This window comes from Glycine max, chromosome 13, assembly GCF_000004515.6.
Source record: "Glycine max cultivar Williams 82 chromosome 13, Glycine_max_v4.0, whole genome shotgun sequence".
Taxonomy (NCBI): Eukaryota; Viridiplantae; Streptophyta; class Magnoliopsida; order Fabales; family Fabaceae; genus Glycine; species Glycine max.
This window is the reverse complement of record NC_038249.2, coordinates 42,262,587-42,269,105: the sequence shown is the minus strand read 5'-3', so window position 1 is coordinate 42,269,105 and position 6,519 is coordinate 42,262,587. Positions and strand designations below refer to the sequence as shown.

General features: G+C 26.4%; 1 pseudogene; it reads left to right on the top strand.

Moving 5' to 3' along the window:
* The first annotated feature begins 927 nt into the window (after positions 1–927).
* LOC100788320 (uncharacterized protein At3g17950-like) overlaps positions 928–6,519 on the top strand; it is a 7,814-nt pseudogene continuing 2,222 nt past the window's right edge.

Below are 6,519 nucleotides of genomic sequence, written 5' to 3'. Positions count from 1 at the left end.
ATTAAAGAAAAATATGTGAATAGACTCATGTGAGGTTATTCCAGTTTAGTTTAATCAGATGTGTCAGATTTGAGTCGTGAACATGTTTTTGGTGCGTTAAATATTTGGAAAAAAAATATTATGATTTATAATGGTTCTACCTAGTTCAAAAAAGAAAGATTGACTTAAGAAATGATACGTGTGATTTAGAAAATAAAAAAATAATGTTCTGCGTAAGGGTTGTGATTCAGAGTACTCATGTAGTCCAAAATTATGCAGACAATGTGTATTGTATTGTGAGACACCTGCTGGGGTTTGAGCCTGAGCGAGGCTTTTTAGAAAGTGACTCTGGACATTTTCTTAGATGCTTGTGATTGTCTTTTAACATAACTGAAAAGAGTTGTATCCTTTTAACACTTTTCATAGGATCCCTGCTCACCTCACTATGCATCCATCATTCATAATTGCTATAACGTTTTTTATCTTTTGGCCATAATGCATTACTAATTACAAACAACGGCTTTCAACATTGAGTGCCCATATTAATTATTGACATTCAGTTTTTCCCTTGCTTTCCACTTTTAAAGGTGAAGATAAATAAATAAATAAATCCATTGCCAACACCACTAGGATAAATGAGTATAAAAATCTGGAGAAACTAGGTTTGCATGTAGATTTCTCGTTTGTGGAGTTTTAAATACGTATGTGCAAGACAATGGTTAATTAATTAGTTGCTCGAAAAAGGAAGGAATATTGAATCGTTACACTCCTGGAGCGAGGGCATCCGAGTCATTCAGAAATTAGTAGTTTTTATTGTATTTTATTTTATGACCCGTTAGTGTAACGACACAATTAATGATTGTGTTTCTCTTTATAGTCAACAGAGCTATAGAAAAAGCTGAAGAGAATGGCTATTGCCTATTGCAAATGATAAGCTTTCTCACCCGTTATGTCACTCTTTTTTACCCCATTCTTGCTCTAATATATTGGACTTGGATTTTACCAACAGCTAGCGTCTCTATATTCACAGTTCTTGGCAATAATTCGCAGTTTCTATGCATAGCACAGAACAACAAGGAGTAGACGATTCCTGCAGTCCTATCTAACATCTAGCTTAGATGGCCTTGTGCTATAAAAAATCAAGAACTAGTATTATGCAAAATATGGGTCAACAGGTACTTTTGACTGCACCATGCATGTTCGTTTTTTTGGAATTTTCTCACGAGTCCTGCTTGGGATTGATGTTGTTTCCTCTGGGATTTCAGTGGTGGGTCTGTGATAATTTCTGAGGTTGTGGGTTTGCATGCGTATTATATATATTTGATTTGATCAATACTTGGTTGTTTCTTTGTGTTTCGTTTCTTCTGTTATCTGTCGTCTGCTATATATGTGAATTTCTATGAACCTTTTTTTCGTTACAAACTTACAATTGATTTGATGTTAGGATGAGGGGTGGCCTCTTGGTTTACTGCAGCCAGTGAATGCAAGGATTGAATTGGTCAGAAACAGTGAGAATGGGGGGTCAATATCATTTAACACCTTACTCACTGGCTCTCCGTCTTCTTCTACAGATTCCTCATCAGATTTAGACACTGAGGTCAGTAAAACATTAACCAAAATTATAGTATATGGGTAACTTTTTCTTTTGTTTTTTTGTTTTATCTTGATCAATATTATTTCATCTGTTATGTTCACAACTACATTGAATTATAAGTCAATTGTAAACAAATAAATAAATAAATCTTTGATACAATATTTAAAATCGGGCTTTGTTGTTTTCATCATTTTTTGTATAAATATTTAAAAGTAATAAATGAAATGAAATAAGTTAATTTGTTTTTTATTTAAAAATCTTGAAATGAAAATAAATACATTTTCTTAAATTAAAGATACCTCACTAATATAATTATCTAAAATTATAAAAAAATGTAAACTTAACTCTCAAATATGTAAAAAAAAAATCTTATCAAAATTGAATGCACATAATTAACTAAATTTCCCCTAAAAAAATAATTTTCAGAAATTATTTTTAATAGTTTTTATAAATTGTAATGACTTCTTAACAATAGGAGGGTTTACTGTATCTTTAATTATCATTCCTTTTATTTGTTCATTATCTTTTCCCTAAAATACCCGTAATTCGCCCATCCCAGTTTTTAACACCCCACCCACCTACACCTTCAAATGTAAGATTATAGAAGGTTTCTTTTAAGATCAAATAATTCTAGCAAATCGTCGGAGTCAAAGTAATAATGATAGTAATAATTCTCTCAAATGTAAATGTAAGCGTGATGACATCTATTATACTAGGAATATCGATCAATGAATCTGTTTGTTAACGATAATATCTATATTAATTATTCAATTATATTTTACTAATTGAAAACAAAGAATTTATATATAGATATGTTATGTCCAAAGTAAGAAACGAATTAAAGTTATAATCTATAAAAAAAAATGGAATCACTTCCATATTACAAGTTCATTTTGTAATAAACTAGATCCGAATAAGATTATATATATGCATTCTCGTTATGAGAAGAAATGATTTAAACGTATCCCAATAATACTAAATCTACATATAATTTCATGCATCATTCCATTTTCATTTAAAAACAAAAAAAGAATGATTAGACCTATTTTTTAAAATCTCTTTCATGATTTGGAATTGTTCAATCCTATATACTTGTTAATATTAAACATAAAATTATTTATAATTAATTTGTTCAATTAATTATTCACTCCATATTTTTTTTATTGATTCTCTATCTCCAAAATCACTATTTTCTCTCTAACTGTATATTTGGTAAGGTGAAAATGAAAAGAAAAAATGAGTCTTACAAAATTTTAATATTCATTTCACTTTTTTTTCATAATTTTTCGTCTCTATCAAACATAACATAAATCTTAAACCAAAGCTTTTCTGTAGATGTAACACGGCCGGGAAGAATAGGAATTTTGTAGGCAGAGAAGAATAATTTTGGTTTTGGCGTAACAATTGAAAATAAATAAATATAATCGATAAGTGCTAGTACCAATTAATGAGATATGTTCCCGTTCCAGAAAGGGTCATGTGACTAGCTGACTCGATTAGAATAGAATATACTGTCATTTTTGTCTTTGTCCTGCATGCTTCTGGGATTGTTTATTTGTTCAGGTAATCAGGGTCGTTAAAAGTTAGAACTGCACCCTCTTTAAAAAGTTCCTTAAACTTCTGTGCCTAAACTGTCGAGTGCTACATCGAGGAATTGGTGTTTTACCACTTCTCTGATTATCAAATAAAAGAAAAGAAGAGAATTGTGTGAAAATATAGTGTACATGTATGTTTGGTTGGGTGAAATTTTGTTAATTTTTTAACTTTTTAACGTGAATTTCATTTTTTTTTATTTCTTGTTTAACAAAAAAATTTAGTTTATTTATTTATTTATTTCACTCTATTTTATTTCATTTCATTTTTTGTGCTTCTTTTTTCACAATCATACTTATCGTTAAAATTCTTTTTTAGAGTGGAGATTAAAATTTACCAAAGAATGCATTTAGTTTAGAGGAAAAAAATAGAAAAAAAAATAAAGTAGAATATAAGAGATATAGATTTCATAGAATAAAGTATAAAATTTCTTTGATAAATTATTTTTCTTTTTTATGACAAATACAACCTAAAGAATGGATTGAAATGAATAGTTGGATGACATGTAGAAGATGGAAAGATTAAGAAAATGTTGCATGTAATAATTTTAAAAGTTCTTTAATGTGTATCAATCTTTTTTTTAAATTCTTAATTTTATCCACTTATCCTCCCTTAAATAGTTTAGGAACTGAGATTAAATTTAACTCAATTTTGAATACAATGTAAGCAAAAATAATCCATCTTAAGGGTGATTTTTTTTTTTTTGCTAAGTTAGGTTGGTTGCTAATTAATAGTATTATTTATTAAATGAATAAATAAATCAAAGCTCATTTTAATACTTTTTTCTAATTATTTATAAATAAAAAAAAAGAATTGCTAGTTAGATAATACCTTATGGAAATAAATTTCAACAACCAGAAAAATTAATTATGTTACATGTAACGTAATAGTGGAAAGTTGCTTTATTTTGTTTTTTTGGTAAATAAGTTGCTTTATTTTGTAGTATAACTCTTCAACTACATGTTGTGAAGAAGAAAAAAACAAATCTTAAACTACATAGATAATAGAAAATAAACAGGTTAATTAAGTATTTATTTAATAATTTTTCGTTACATGAATTTGTTTATGCTATAAAATTAATTATTTATTGATTTTTAAAAAATACTATAATAAATTTCACTAAATAATTATAAGTTTCATGTACTCTTTTTAATGATTTTTTAAGTTCTACACTCCCACACGCTTTGATTATAAAAAAAGTTAAATATTAAAAACATATTCTCTAATACACGCTTTTAAACATAATTTTTTTATTGGTTGAAACTTATTCAACATGACAAAAATTTGTGAATCCCATATTATATTTAATAATTTTATTTTCTAATTTTATAATTTTTAATAAATTTCAATAGAAAATAAGTTTATAGCATTCCTCAAAAGTTTATATTAACGTATATGTATCACCAGTAATTAGTATGCGTATATATGATCAAACGTATTTTGAATTAAAATAAAATAAATAATTTTTTTTTCCTAAAACTAAGCTGAAATAGATGTGCTGTGAAAATTTAAATCAATGAAGGAAATTATTAGTTGATGCATGTTACTAGTACTGAGCCTTATTCTCTTAATTACTTTTGTTCTTTCTCCAAAAGGGTTTGTTATCATCGAGTTTTGACTTTCAGCGGTGTATAAATTATACTTTTGGATGAGATTTGAATATTTTCAGATGAGTACTTTTGATCGATTTGTTTTTCTTTTTAGCTGAACAACGTCTAGGATTTATATAATTGGACCAGCTATTTTGTATATTTCTTATGTCATGGCCTTAATTTGTTTCATTTTATAAGTCGGTGCATATTTTGCTGTCAAGGAATATCTTACGACATTTAATGAGTTAAAGTGTGCTTTGAAACATTATCGACAACTATACTTTGTTTCTGTTGAATTTTCCTATTAAATTGGACAATAATCGAAATCTCCTTTTAGGTTGCATTAAGTGAGCAGTCTTTTTTTTTTTAAGCAATCTTCTTCTTGGTTTAATATGCTTCTGCATTAATTAAAATTGCCTATGATGGATCGTATATATGCCTACCTTCCGTATCCATTCAGTTCAGTAGATGAATTAATTAATTACCATAATTTATTGCATGAAGTTATTCAGTCACTCCTCTCACTGGTTTTAAATTAGGAAGTAATCCTATCTAAAAAAATTTATATGAATTCGAATTTGTAGAAATGATTTATAACTTTCTTATTACATTTTGTAATGTATTTTTAATAAGTTTTACAGAAAAAATTATTAAAATGTGTTTTTGTAACTTATTTTAATTAATTTGTATAATTATGTTTATAAATAAATTCTCTTCTGACCAGAATTTGTTAAATAAGCATTTAATTGAATTATTTAACTAATCGTGTTTAATCAATTCTCTGATACAACGTTCAAACAGAACAATAAAGCTGCATAAAAAAAACAGAATTATAAAGACAAAAAAAATTACTAAATTAGTTCAAGTTTGAATTTTCCAAGAAAGTGTAGTTCATTTGGTTGAATATGTTTAGGGGCGGAATCACTTTGAGGGAAGGGGGCCTTGACCCCCTCTGATTTTTCTTCTTCTAAATTTTAAGTTCAATAGATTATTACTTATTATATTTATATAATTATAGAATCCCCTAATTATAGAATCACAGTTGAGTTTGTTCAAAAAAAAAAAAGAATCACAGTGGAGCGAGCAACAGCGTGAATCTTGAAGGAGGCATCCATTTTACATATAAAAAAAATCACTATTGTTTTAAAAAAAAATATTATTAACTAAATTTTGTTACTGTATAATTTCTTTTGTATGTTATTATATAATCTGTTTTTTTGTTGAATATTTTTTTCCTTCTAAACTATCACACATTAAATACTATTTTTTTTATTATCAAAGTTTAATTATTATAGAGTAAGTTTATGTCCCAACTTTTTAAATTATAAAATCACTGTAAGCTTCAAACCTTTGGTGTGAACTAAGAGTGTAGTATTTAGGTATCAAACTTAGTGTTTTCACATAAACTAAGTGTATCTTATCAATTAAACTACACCCATTAAATTATTAATTTTAGTTTTTATATGATTTTTTTTAGGTCTTTTCTTTTTTCCAAACTATAAAATCAATACTAATCTTATCTTTTTATTTAGAAAATTTATTTAAATATTATATTTTATCATAATTTAGTTATTATATTATATTTTTTACTCTTTAAATTATAAATTATTTATTATAAAATTTAGTTTTTATATAATTCTGAATATTATATTTTATTAATTATAGTTATTATATAATCAGTTTTTTTATAATTATATATTATATTTGCTAGATAAAATTCATTTTTTATGATTGCTCCCTTGTTATTTAAGTCTGGGTCCA